Genomic DNA, 13,567 nt, shown 5'->3' on the forward strand with positions numbered 1-13,567 from the left:
TGATATAATTATTGAATCATATAACAACAAATAATATACTAACAAATTATATAATTCTTATTTAATATAATGATCATTTTTTCGAATAACATTTATTATATCATACTTTGAGTATATGCTTATTTCCGATAATAAATAAATTGTATAACACAATTTCTTTCTAAAGCACAGTTAGAACAACAAAAAAATGTACAATCAATTAAATCCATCACTTACCAGAAAAGTAAATTAGGTTAGAACTGTGACCCCTACACACAACGCGCTGCTACCAGATAAATAGGTTAGGTTAGGTTTAGAACTGTGATCCTTAAACATAGGTACTGCTATCAGAAAAGTAGGTTAGGTTAGGTTAGAACTGTGATCCCTTCAAAAAAGAATAAAATTTATTCATGAAATGTTTTATACTGTTTGCTAGTTTTATTATACTAGTCGTATATCAATAGATAGTTATACCATATAACGGTTATTATAAATAAGTGTTATACGAAATAATGATTATACAAAATAAAAGTAGATATTTTGTGGTTATACCAAATGTTAATTATGTCAAATGAGTAATTATATCCTTTAAATATATACCAAATGTTGTTATATCAAATGTTACTATACCAAAAAAAGTTATACCAATCATTACACACCCATTAATCGCAGCTTGCAGCTTTCGGGCGTCAATTTTTGTAAGTTGAAGTCAATCAAAACATAAAAAATGCCTCGTTACGTGATATTCAATTGCAACAACACAAAAATTATGAACAATCAAGAGCCTGAGACATATTTAAAATTACAGGCAAGAAACAACTTCAGTACAAAATTTGACACGCTCGGCCCCTATACAAATAGATGAACTTGTTTCTTCTATATAAATAAAGTTCTGTGGGTCAAGGTACCTAACCAGTGACACAATTTACGCTTACTATGTCAGAAGTGGTGTCAGAGTATGGACATCCAAAGAAGACCGTTTACACAATACAATAAATTTAACATGTACGGAATTTAAAAATAAACTGAAACGTTTCTTTCAATGTTATCCGTTCTATTCAATCAATGAATTTACTGAGAAAATGAAAAATAATGTACATCTTATATGAATGATATCTTTGTTTTATATAAGCTATTTTAAGACATTGCATGATTAGTTTTAGCAATGACCTGTAATTGAATTGCTAGATGTAACGTGTTTTGTTACTTGGCCAAATAAAGAAACTTGAAACTTGAAACAATAAAGATTACTTTCCTAACAGTATCACCAATCCCGCTCCCCGCTTAAACTGCCGCCCACCCGCTCTCGGTTACCGCACAGTTACTGCCTGTCAAAAACGCGACCAGTCGACCTGTCTTAACTGTTGTAAACTATTGTACCATTGGCTTCTGATCCAGATATTTTGAAATAATTTTAACGTCAAATGGACTTCCGGTTCGAACGCCATCTTAGCGGTCTCGTGTCGTGAATAATTTATTTTTCTTTTGCTCATTAATGTTGTTTAAAATGTAATATCGATAGCTTATTATGCAGTAAAATAATGTTGCAACGAGAAGATGATAAAAAATTAATCTCGAAAAGCGTTTAGCCCCTTTTTTGTCGTCAACGGCCGGTAGTCCACGTGCTCTTGTAAAATCTAGCTATCAATTTACAAGTGCTAACTCACCGTACACTGTCGTACTTACCGTACCAAATTTAATAACAATTAGCTTATATCACCTTGACACTGGCAAAATAGTCCCAATGGACTGAGGCCATTTAATTTTAAAAACTTAACATAACGTCAAATGCAAGTTAGAAGGGACCAACCTATTATAGCTAGCATTCAATCTATAACCCTTTAGTATAAATAGCCAAGACTGTTTATAGCTACTCTTGATAATCAAGTCAAGTAGTTACAGGATTTTATGTCACAAAACGCCGTTAAAATTAAGGTACAAATAAAGGTCTAAAGCCGTTCAAAGTATTAAAGCTATCGTTAAAGTTGCCCCTTTAATCCGGCACGGTTAACCGTTTACGAGTTGTTACTGCTTTCAGGTTTCAGTCAATTTTCAAAGCTTTACAGTTTACACAGTTACAAGAAACAGTATTATGACTTAGAGGCCTATTTCTAATGATAACTGACTGAAATCAAATCGAATCAAATCAAAATACTTTATTGATATGTTACAATATTACTTATAGTTAAACACTGCTAAATATTGAAAATATAAATCTTTGCTGTAACACCTGCACAAGGCTATGTCTGAATGATTGTCAGTTAAAATGATTAGGCGCTAAAGAAAACGATATTATACTTATAATTATCCTGGAACTCTTTTAGTTCATTTCATTAAGTTTATTTCACTGAAATTTTAGACAAAATGATAGCTAAAATACAATAAATACATAATATTATAATTTTAATAAACGTCAAAAATTTTATCCGTATATGTTAAGAATCGGATCTGTCACTGTCTAAGCGACGTTTTCCGCTGAAGAAATCAAGAAGATAATTATGAATAATGTGTCATAATAAAAGCTTTATGACATACAAATGTTATTTAATGTTTTAAAAGCCCTGGCAATGCTGGCATACAATCGAATACACTTGCATATCTATATTTCAATATTATAAATGGGAAAATATATGTGTATTTTTGTTTGTCCGTCTTTTCCGACAAAACGGAGGTGACGAATTGACGTGATTTTTTAAGTGGAGATAGCTGATGGGATGGAGAGTGACATAAGTTACTTTGTGTCTCTTTCTAACCCCTCAATCCCTAAAATGGGGGGTAGAGCTTTACATGGAACATTCCCCAATTTTTGAATTTCACGCGAGCTAGTGACAAATAAATGTAAAATCACATTTACAGTCTGGCAAAACAAAGTAAAAATTTAAAAATGGTCACGACATAGTGTCATTCCTTTCGAATCCAAACGGGAGGGCACTACGATGTTGCCACTTTTTAATTTCTTTTTTTTGCCAAGCTGTACTTGGAGTTAAGATACTGCAATTTTATACTGTGTTCATGTTACACTTTGATACAAGGCTTATAGCACTATGACGTCAATGCGAGCGAAAAAGCTTAACTTCAGTACTTCAGTTTTGAACCGGAGGCAGATTCAGACTACTAAAACAGGATACTAAAGAGGTTGAACGAAGCTAGATAATTAAAAATTTCCGCGCTAGGCTATATTAGTAATGAACCCTTTAGAGGTCGCTTATTTTAATAATTTCTCACATATATTACAAAACAATACAATTACTCTTTATTGCAAACCCTTCGTGGTTTATAAGTAATGCACAAAAATACAAAATACAAAAAAATACAAAATCATTTATTCAGCAAATAGGCCACGGGGGCACTTTTACATGTCAACATTACAGAGTATTCATTAAAGTTAAACAAATGAAATTAATAGAAATATTAACTAAAAATATTAATCATAAGCAAAGTAGCTATACACTGATATAGAATTAGAGATGTATAAAGTCTCTAAATGTCATATTATTACTAACTATAATCAATACATAAAGAAAGTGCAAACAGATACAAAGATAAAAGAAATCTATAATACTTCAATAGTTGTAAAAGACTGAATATTACAAGTAAAAATATTATACTTAATCAAATAATCCATGGAGATGTATAGCGTCTCCAAGAGTCAAATTTTATAAAATTAAAATATTTAAAAGTAAAAACCTTTGTCAAATAATACAAAAAAAAATACAGAAAATGAACAGCTAAATTACACATTTCAAGAGATGTACAAGTCTCTAGTTGTCAATCATTAAAGAACAAATCAAGTTTACAAATAAGGGCCAATCAAGGTTACAAATTAAGTTTAAAAATATAATCAAAATCTCAGAGATGTATAAGGTCTCTAAGTGTCCAAAAAACTAACATTAACTTAATCAAACGACAACAAGGTCATTAAAGTAAGGAATCTATTTTAAAATAAAATATAATCAAAATCTCAGAGATGTATAAAGTCTCTAAGTGTCCAAAAGCTAAAATTAACTAAATTAAACGACAACGTGATGGTCTCTAGTGTCATCCTTAAGACATTACTTACTTAAGTTTAATTCTTACAAGAACCGAATGTAGTGTCTCGCAATCCGCTCAAAAGTAAAGTTAAATAATCTAACAAAACATGTGGCCCAGGTAAGCTTGAACAGACCAGTCTCCACAAACAGCACCCGTTCACGAGTATGGGTCCCCTCAACCTCCATTCGGGAAGGTGGCGACCCGATCAACACGCCACCGTAAGCAAAGACTTTTAAGCGAGCATGACATGTTCAAGCTAACAGCAAATTGACAAAAGAAAAATCGACACAGTGAAACACGACATTAAGCTTGTAGGTGACATTAAAGAGGGCAACAATGCCTAGTATAGCTATACATAACTAATTACATGCTCAACGTGACTTAGAGATGTAAAGGTCTCTAAGGGTCAGTGTACTATCATACTTTAAATAAATTTTATATTACTACGCTATATAATGAAAACAAAAATCTTAGAGGTGTATAAGGTCTCTAACGTCCTAAAAACAAAAACAATCAAACAGAGGTAATAACAAGCGGTCTTTTCGGTTAAGAGCGATCTTAAGTTTGGATGGTCATTAATTAGTTCAACAATTAATTAGTTAATCGTTGACCTGTAAGTAATCATCGAATTCTTCCTGTAGGTGTTGTGGAAGTCGATTGTGGGATATGGGTTAAATTGTGGCGTAGGCGAGAGGCTGGCAACCTGCCACTGCAATGTTACAATTTCGCATCTTTTCACCCCTCTAACGTGGTTTCATGCGCTCTGCCTAACTCTTGATGTAATACAGACTTGATTGTATGTATAAATGTAATTAATAAATACCTCAATTTAATGCAAAAAAGATTTTTTCTCAGTGCGCTTTGCAAGGAGTGGAATACCTTGCCGGCGCTTATATTTCACAGCTCATATAACCCGGCAACCTTCAAATCAAGAGTGAACAGGCATCTTCTGGGCGAGCTCACTCCATCGTAGGCCACGTCTTTGCCTTTGGCTAGTCTGTGATCAAGATTAAGCCCATTCATAATAAAAAAAGGTGCGCGTACAATATTGACATCATATTCACTTTCACTGAATGTGCCTGTAGTTTATAACTGGATTTTCTTATATCGTTTAACTTTGTAGTTTTGCCATGTTTCCAGTTTTCGAATATGTCGCTTTAAAGCCTTTAACGAATTTAATCTTGTTGACGGCGGTTAAAAACGTTGACTTAACTATGAGTCACATTTTAACGATACATTTGGTTGAAAATAGCAACATTTTAACAAAATGTTTAGGTACAATGAGCTTCAAAAGTGCATGACGAATTTGCTCCATTTTTTGCAGCTCACTGTACCAGTTAAGAATTCTCGTAGCTTAGTGGAAAGGACGTGCTTCTCACAATTTTGAATAAGGGGGTTCGTACCCCAGAACAGTATCAATGAGTTTTTTTTTCTTTTAAATAATAAAATTTTAAGTTGTTTTTGCTAAAGGAAAACGCAACACATCGCGAGGAAATAGGGCTCGATGGCATTCACTTTCGTAAAAACTAGTGCCTATTACGCCACAAAAATTCTTGAAATGCGTAAGCTAAAGACCCGGGTTCGATTCCTAGTTCAGCCACTGACGGGCTTGATCACTTTTAGGGTATGTTATCTATTTCAGTTAATTAAGTATATAACTATCTTTTTCACGCGGCTTCGCCCGCGTACAAATCTAATCTTGTTTTCCCATAAAAACTTTGGACCCCCATTTCACCCCCTTAGGAGATGAATTTTGAAAAATCCTTTCTTAGTGCTCCTCTACACCTTATAAGGAACCTACGTGCCAAATTTGGAATCTCTAGGATCACCAGTTTCGGTTGTACGTTGATATGTCAGTCAGTCAGTCTCTTCTTTTATATAAGCAAGGGCAAGCGAAAGCATGGCGGGCAACTCCTCAGGTATAAAGATGTACTTAAACGCCACATGAAGAGCTGTGACATTGACCCGTTTCTCTGGGAGAAGCAAGCCGCCGACCGCCCTGGGTGGAGATCTTTTGTCGCTAAGAAAACAAATGACTTTGAGTCCCGTCGACTTTTAGAACTGGATATCCGACGGGATGAGCTGAAGGCCCGCCCACCTGCGGTTATTCCATATAATTATTTTAACGGTGTGCTGTCATGCCCGTCGTGTGCACGGGTTTTCGCAAATAAAATCGGCTACGTGAGCCACATGCGAGCACATCAGCGTAATCAACAAAGGAGTTGAAAACAGTCACCATGGTCGGATACGGCCGGGAGAGATATATATATCTTTTATATAATACTAGCTTTTGCCCGCGGCTTCGCTCGCGTTAGAAAGAGACAAAAAGTAGTCTATGTCAATCTCCATCCCTTCAACTATCCCCTCTTAAAAAAATCACTTCAATTCGTCGCTCCGTTTTGCCCTGAAAGACGGACAAACAAACAGACAAACACACTTTCCCATTTATAATATTAGTATGGATTTAGACAATGTCATTGGGTAGTATGTCCGTATCGCAAGACTTTTCTTAATAGTTAAACTAACATTATCTCACAGTATCCAATCTCCATAAAATTATTAAATAAGCCTTAACCGGATAACCGGATGATCGGACCGGAAGTGACGTCATCCATCATACCGAAAACTCATTAGGATAATGGCGGCCAAAGACACTCGATGGGGACTGGAGTAAACTACTTTAGAATGATTAAAGTTGAGTTAAGATGACACAGGAGTGATCACACTGATCACTACATGTAATAGAATACTAAACATTTAATAATAAATTAATGTCCTTTTGATTTTTGAATTTTAGTTCCTGCCACTCGTAAATCTTGAGTGAAAATATAATAAATATATTGGGGACACCTTACACAGATCAACCTAGGCCCAAACTAAGCAAAGCTCGTACAATGGGTGTTAGGCGACGATATACATACTTAAATAGATAAATACATACTTATATACATAGAAAACATCCATGACTCAGTAACAAATATCTGTGCTCATCACACAAATAAATGACCTTACCGGGATTCGAACCCAGGACCGCGGCTTAGCAGGCAGGGTCACTACCGAGTGAGCCAGACCGGTCGTCAAAATAAGGTCGTGAGTATGCAAAATAAAGCTATATAGTCAAACCTATACAGAGTGGGGCCTGTAACAAAGGCGAAGAATTGAACTCTAGGCTATTCTCCTTATACTGATCAACATTTGTTCGGCGACTTTTAAAAATAACTTGTATTTTGATTTTTATCACCCTTGAAAGTTTTTTCTGAGGTAATGTATTGCGAATTCTGTTAAGTCTAAAGTGTGACAGACAACGTCAATGACAACAATAATGGCGTACATTGAAGCTAATATTTATTTTGTATGAAAAATTAAAAATTTAAAGATTTCATAATTTTTAAAAGTCACTGAACAAATGTTGATCAGTGTAAGGAGAATAGCCTACAGTTCAATTCTTCGCCTTTGTTACAGGCCCCACTCTGTATATTAACGACTATTCATCGATTAATAAGTAAATAACTCGGAATACAAGTTTAGTCTTAACTAGTTTCTTATATAATTTTGTATTAATATAAACCATAACACTCTTTTCTCAAGTGTATCCGCAAAAAGCGTAAACTTTGCGAATCCGCGAAGCTTAAGCGCGAATTCTTTTTTTTAATAAAAAAGGATTTAACATATGACAAGCGGGATATTTGGCGGCGTTACTCTTACGGAGATAATCCTTGAATAAAGCCTCTTATATTTTCGTGAGGCCACTAAAACAGCGGTTTGTTCAAGGTTTTTTTTTATGAAAGAAAAAAGGTAGAGAGAAAAAATATTTATTTGGTATTTTCTTTTATGAAATAGACAGCAGACGAGCAGACGAGCCGTCTGATGGAAAGCAGTCATCGCCGCCCATGGACATAAGCAACATCAGGGGAGTCACTTACGCCCTGGCTTGCGTAGGCGACGGTCGCGCGATGGTCGCGCGACGGGGATGCGACGCATACGAAATCAAACCTTATCGATATGGAAGTATGAGACGCGACGGCGACGGTCGCGCGACCATCGCCCACGCAAGACACGGCGTTATGCGTTGCCGACCTTTGGGAATACCTGCTACATACCTGCTAAATACCTGCTTCTTGGTGTACAATATATAACAACATACATAGATGCAGGTGAATTATTAGGTATTGTTTTACCAAATAGGATGTCGCTCAGCGTAGACCGTATCTAAGAGACACGGCACTGATTTTTCAGGGCACCCATAATTATAACTAAACTTAAAACTAAAACAAGAACAAAAAACAGAATAGGAAATGAACATACAGAACAGAACAGAGAGAGAGAGAAGATGCCAAAGATACGACTATCATTTCAAACTACAGTAGGGGGCAACTGAGAAAAAGTACTCTTAAAGAACACAATCATGGTGTTTATTGGGATTCTTTTCAAATCCTTAAAAATGGCATATATGTATTGTGTTTCTAATCGGTAGGTAGGTATGTATCGAAAATAGTGAGAAACAATGAAATAAAAATTTAAAATAAAGAAATAAAAAGTAGTAATTATAATAAAGTTTTCTATGTATATTAGTATCTACATATATCGATACCTTTGGGTTCAATTGGCGTAAAGGACAAAATGCAGGTTTTCAGGAGAAGCAAAAAACAACTTTTTTTTTAGACAAATGTTTATATCTTTTTTGTTTTTTGACCTATATTTATGACGTATATAGAAAAATATGTAGATTTTTAGTATTCTTCACCTAGTGTAGCAACCGTAGTGATAAACTAAACGGTTTAGAAGTTAGATGGTTGTAAAGGACACGTCAAAATGCTATGGACGTCCTTTACACCCACGATTTTTTTGAACAATTAGAGTTGATAGGGTCGTAAATGACGGTCTTAGATGATTTTTATACAAATTCGGGGCGTAAATGTAACCGGAATGGTACAAATGGCAACTGTTTTTAGCTTAGTTTACAATTGAGAAACTTGAAAAATGTATCAAAACGTAGTTAATATGGCATAGAATAGCCACATTAGTGTTACAGTGTATATTTATCTAAATATTTAGCAGAGACAAAGAACAAGACTATTTTATATCCAGTTTTGCAATAAAGAAACAACATTTGCTTAAAAACTATCCAATATTTTGGAAAGTTATTATTTTAGTACTCGCCGCTCGGCTGTCTCAATAAGTTACGCATTCAGTATTTAATTCTACCAGGGAAACGCTTTCGTAGTTTAAATAAATATAAAAACACTAATGGTAATCACGTAAACTTTAATCAGCAACTGTGAATAGTAGACTATATTAATACGACAGTAATTTTAAGTCTAAAGTAGAAAGAAGTTTTAAGAATAACTAAGAGTTAAGTACTTATTTATAAACGCAAGTTAGGACGCGTATACAAACTGTAGTCAAGACTACCTACTATGTTGATTCATATTTTTGATAATTTTAAAACAGAAGATTGTTATTTAGTCTTAAACCTGTTAAATAAGAATAATCTTAATTATGAGTTCAATCCTAGAAATATTATAGTCAATGCTTTAAGTACCTGGGTGTCCTGGGTACATAGCCAAGTCACCAAACGCTAACGCTCATTCGCTAGCGAAACGCACCTGTTATTGTCGCACTAAATGTTAGTATAGTCTACTGTTAAAGTTTACTGCCGGCGTAGCTGAATGGCAATCATCGACGCCAGACGCCGACAAAAATGCAGTCTGGTGCAATACGCAAGAGCGATAAACGCTACGAAGCTACGATATAGATATTATCGTGAGCGTTTGTGCATTTGGGTACGTACCCTGATTACCATAATGTTTTTTTTTAATTACCTACATCTCGCCGCAGTATAATAATACTACGAAAGCGTTTCCCTGCTAAAATTAAAGACTGAATGCGTAACCTACTGACTATTCAGACAGCGGCGAATACTAAAAAAATAACTTTGAATTTGTTGCCAAAGTATTAGATAGTTTTTAAGCAAATATTGTTTCTTTATTACAAAACTGGATAATATATAAAATATTAGTCTTGTTCTTTTTTGTTGCTAAGATAGCTTAGATAAATAATACACTGCATTAAACTGATGTAGAGCTATTCTATGCCATATTAAGTACGTTTTGATACATTTTTCCAGTTTTCAATTGTAAACTTAGAACAACATTTGTACCATTTCGGTTACAATTACGCCCCGACTTTGTATAAAAATCATCTAAGACCGTCATTTACGACCCTATCAAATCATGGGTGTAAAGGACGTTATAACATTTTGACGTGTCCTTTACAACCATCTATCTTCTAAATCGTTTAGTTTATCACTACGGTTGCTACACTAGGTTAAAGATACTCGTAATCTGCATATTTTTCTTATACACGTCACAAATATAGGTCAAAAAAACAAAAAAGTGGGTTTATCTTTCTCTTGTAAACCTGCATTATATGTCCTTTACGACAATTGAACCCAAAGATATCGATTACAGTTGCGGATAAAATATTTTTAGTGCTGGCCGTAAAGGACGAAGAACAGAAAAACTTGTCCTTTACGCCCAACTTTATCACACTACTGTAGAAAGTGATCCTTAGAAAGTAAGGGCTTAAAGGGCAACAATATATATCAAGGTGACTTACGACTATATTTTTATTTGTAGATTTCCTTTACGACACAAATAATAATTTAAAATTAATGACTTGATATTTACGCCCCTTCAGAAAAGCTACTTTTGCAAGTCCATAGTAGAAAATCTTGGTCGTAAAGGCAACTTTTTAAGAGATATCGAAATTTTAACTACTCAGATCGATAGCGCTTGAAATTCTGAACAAAACTGTATATATAACTCATTTTCGCCAAAATGTCCTTTACGCCAATTGAACCCAGAGGTATCGATATATTGTACATTGTTGTCTAAGTACCCACAACACAAGCCTTCTTAAGTTTACCGTGGGACTCAGTCAACCTGTGTAAGAATGTCGTATAGTATTTATTTATTATTCCCGCTGGTTCTGTGGCCACAGTCGCGAGGTTAATCTCAACCGCGCGATAAGTGGCGCCGGGGGAGAATCCTTAAAAATGGTGACCCCGTGCTCGAACAAGCTGCCAGAATGTTAAGACGCGTTGTTTTTGGAGACGTACTTTTCATAAAATGAAAGTATAAATCTGAAATTATTTGGTTGAAAGTGAATGGAGATAGTCATACGAAGATAAATTAAGCACTCAAATCATCCTCCTTGCGTTATCCCGGCATTTGCCACGGCTGGGAGCCTGGAGTCCGCTTTGACAGCTAATCCCAAGATTTGGCGTAGGCACTAGTTTTTACGAAAGCGACTGCCATCTGACCTTCCGACCCGAAGGGTAACTAGGCCTTACTGGAATTAGTCCGGTTTCCTCACGATGTTTTCCTTCACCGAAAAGCGACTGGCAAATATCAAATGACATTTCGCACATAAGTTCAGAAAAACTCATTGGTACGAACCGGGTTCGAACCCGCGACCTCCGGATCGAAAGTCGCACGCTCTTACCGCTTGAAGATAAATTAAGCACTGTCAGCAGATAATTTGATAGCCCCTGGGGCGAATGTTATTTTAAACATCTTAATTATTGGCTAACATCGTTGTTGACAACTTAGCTTGGCTGACTCTAAAGACAGAGAAGGCATGTGCCCAGCAGTGGGACGTATATAGGGGCATTTTCAGAATTTGGGTCCCCCAATTAGAGTAAACTGTTAACAAAAAATAACTCGCTGTCAGTTTTGTGACGACAATTAAGTACAAAATCTGTCTAAAAATTTACTTTTTTCACATTCTGAACGTAGATTATCGCTTAGTTTATGTAATTACACAACACAAAAACCATAAGCTTAATTGTCGTCACAAAACTGTCAGTGAGTTAATTTTTGTTAAAAACTTTCGCAAATTGGGGGGGTCCCTAATTCTGAAAATGACCATAAGCTCAATATTATATTTTCTCATTTTTAATCTCATCCATAAATTCGCGTTAACTGACGCTATTTGAGACCTGAAGCATTTCGTATTCATTAGAAACAATATTTGATTATTTTTTTTTTTTTTATATAATAATACTAGCTTTTACCCGCGGCTTCGCCCGCGTAATAAAAGTATTCTTATTGAAACGTTTACAAAAAATAAGATTTTCATTTGGATCCGTAGGTTTCTTTGTAGGTACATCTGTCCGCGATTATTTCGATTATGGTAAAGCGGGGCAATTCTCGACTGGGGGCAAGCCAAGAAAGTGGTTTACCACTTTTCGACTCTATTGATTGAAAAGTGGTAAACCACTTTTTTGGCTGACTGTACCTTACACATATTACTATTGTTTTAAATGAAATTCTTGCAATGATTGTAGAATTATTACACAGCGACCACAGCTTAGGTAGTAGGTACGAATATGTATGTATTTTACCTGTATAAATATTTATACTGGGGAAACTTCATACAACCCACATAGCCAGTATCTCGACGCTATGGTCGGTAGGGTAAAAAGTACTTCCTTGCATTATCGCTTACAATTTTTTCCATTTTGCTTATACTTACTGCAAACGTAAACATATAAAAGGCAGGCAAACAACGATCTTCTTACAGCACATTGAATGTAATAGTTATTAAGGATGCAGGATACTCGCCAATGCCTACTTAATCCCTTCCCACTGAGCCGCCTGCATTTTACACTGCCTAGATATCGATTTCCGACCGATTATTCCGACCCCAATCCCTATTCGTATCCCCGTCCCTATCTCTATCCTTGTCCCCGTCCCTCCCCTATCCCTATCCCCGTCCCCGTTCCCTATTCCTATCCCTATTTCTATCCCTATCCCCACCCCACCCCTTCCCTATCCCTACCCCTACCCCTATCCCGATCCCTATCCCTATCCCTATCCCTATCCCTATCCCTATCCCTATCCCTATCCCTATCCCTTCCCTATCCCTATCCCTATCCCTATCCCTATCCCTATCCCTGACCCTATCCCGTTCCCGTCCCCGTCCCCGTCCCCGTCCCTGTCCCTGTCCCTGTCAAATTATCATGCTCCTCTAAGGAACTTCCGTGTCAATTTGAAATCTCTTGAACCAGAAGTAAAGATAAAAACTAAAGCTATTTTGGATATTTTAACCCCATTGCACAACAACAGGGGAGAAAATTTCTTTTGCACCTCATTAGATTTTAATATCCATAAATATAACCATAAAAACGATACCCATATTGTGTTTTTAACTTTACCCCCTTTGCACCCCTTTAGGGGTCAAATTTTCAAAAAACCTGAAACATGTATTTAGTCATATGTCTTTAGGAATCCTCCTGTGAAGTTTCGAATAAAATAGTCAAACTAATCTTGTTTCCCCATACAAACTTTGAACCCCCCATTTCACCCTTTTAAAAGGAGAATTTTGCAAAATCCTTTCTTAGTGCTCCTCTACGCCATATAAGGAACCTATGTGCCAAATTTGAAATCTCTAGGACCAGCGGTTTCGGCTGTGTGTTGATATGTCAGTTAGTCAGTCAGTCAGTTTCTTCTTTTATATATTTTTTGATATTTAAACCCCATTGCACTACAAC

At 35.7% G+C, this 13,567-nt stretch overlaps 1 protein-coding gene across 6 annotated transcripts in view; it reads right to left on the minus strand.

Annotated features, from left to right (window-relative positions):
- LOC125236967 (nephrin-like) overlaps window positions 1-13,567 on the minus strand; it is an 835,833-nt gene that overhangs the window by 305,693 nt on the left and 516,573 nt on the right. The gene's annotated exons all lie outside the window — the stretch shown is intronic.

The sequence above is a fragment of the Leguminivora glycinivorella genome, chromosome 20 (assembly GCF_023078275.1).
Source record: "Leguminivora glycinivorella isolate SPB_JAAS2020 chromosome 20, LegGlyc_1.1, whole genome shotgun sequence".
Taxonomy (NCBI): Eukaryota; Metazoa; Arthropoda; class Insecta; order Lepidoptera; family Tortricidae; genus Leguminivora; species Leguminivora glycinivorella.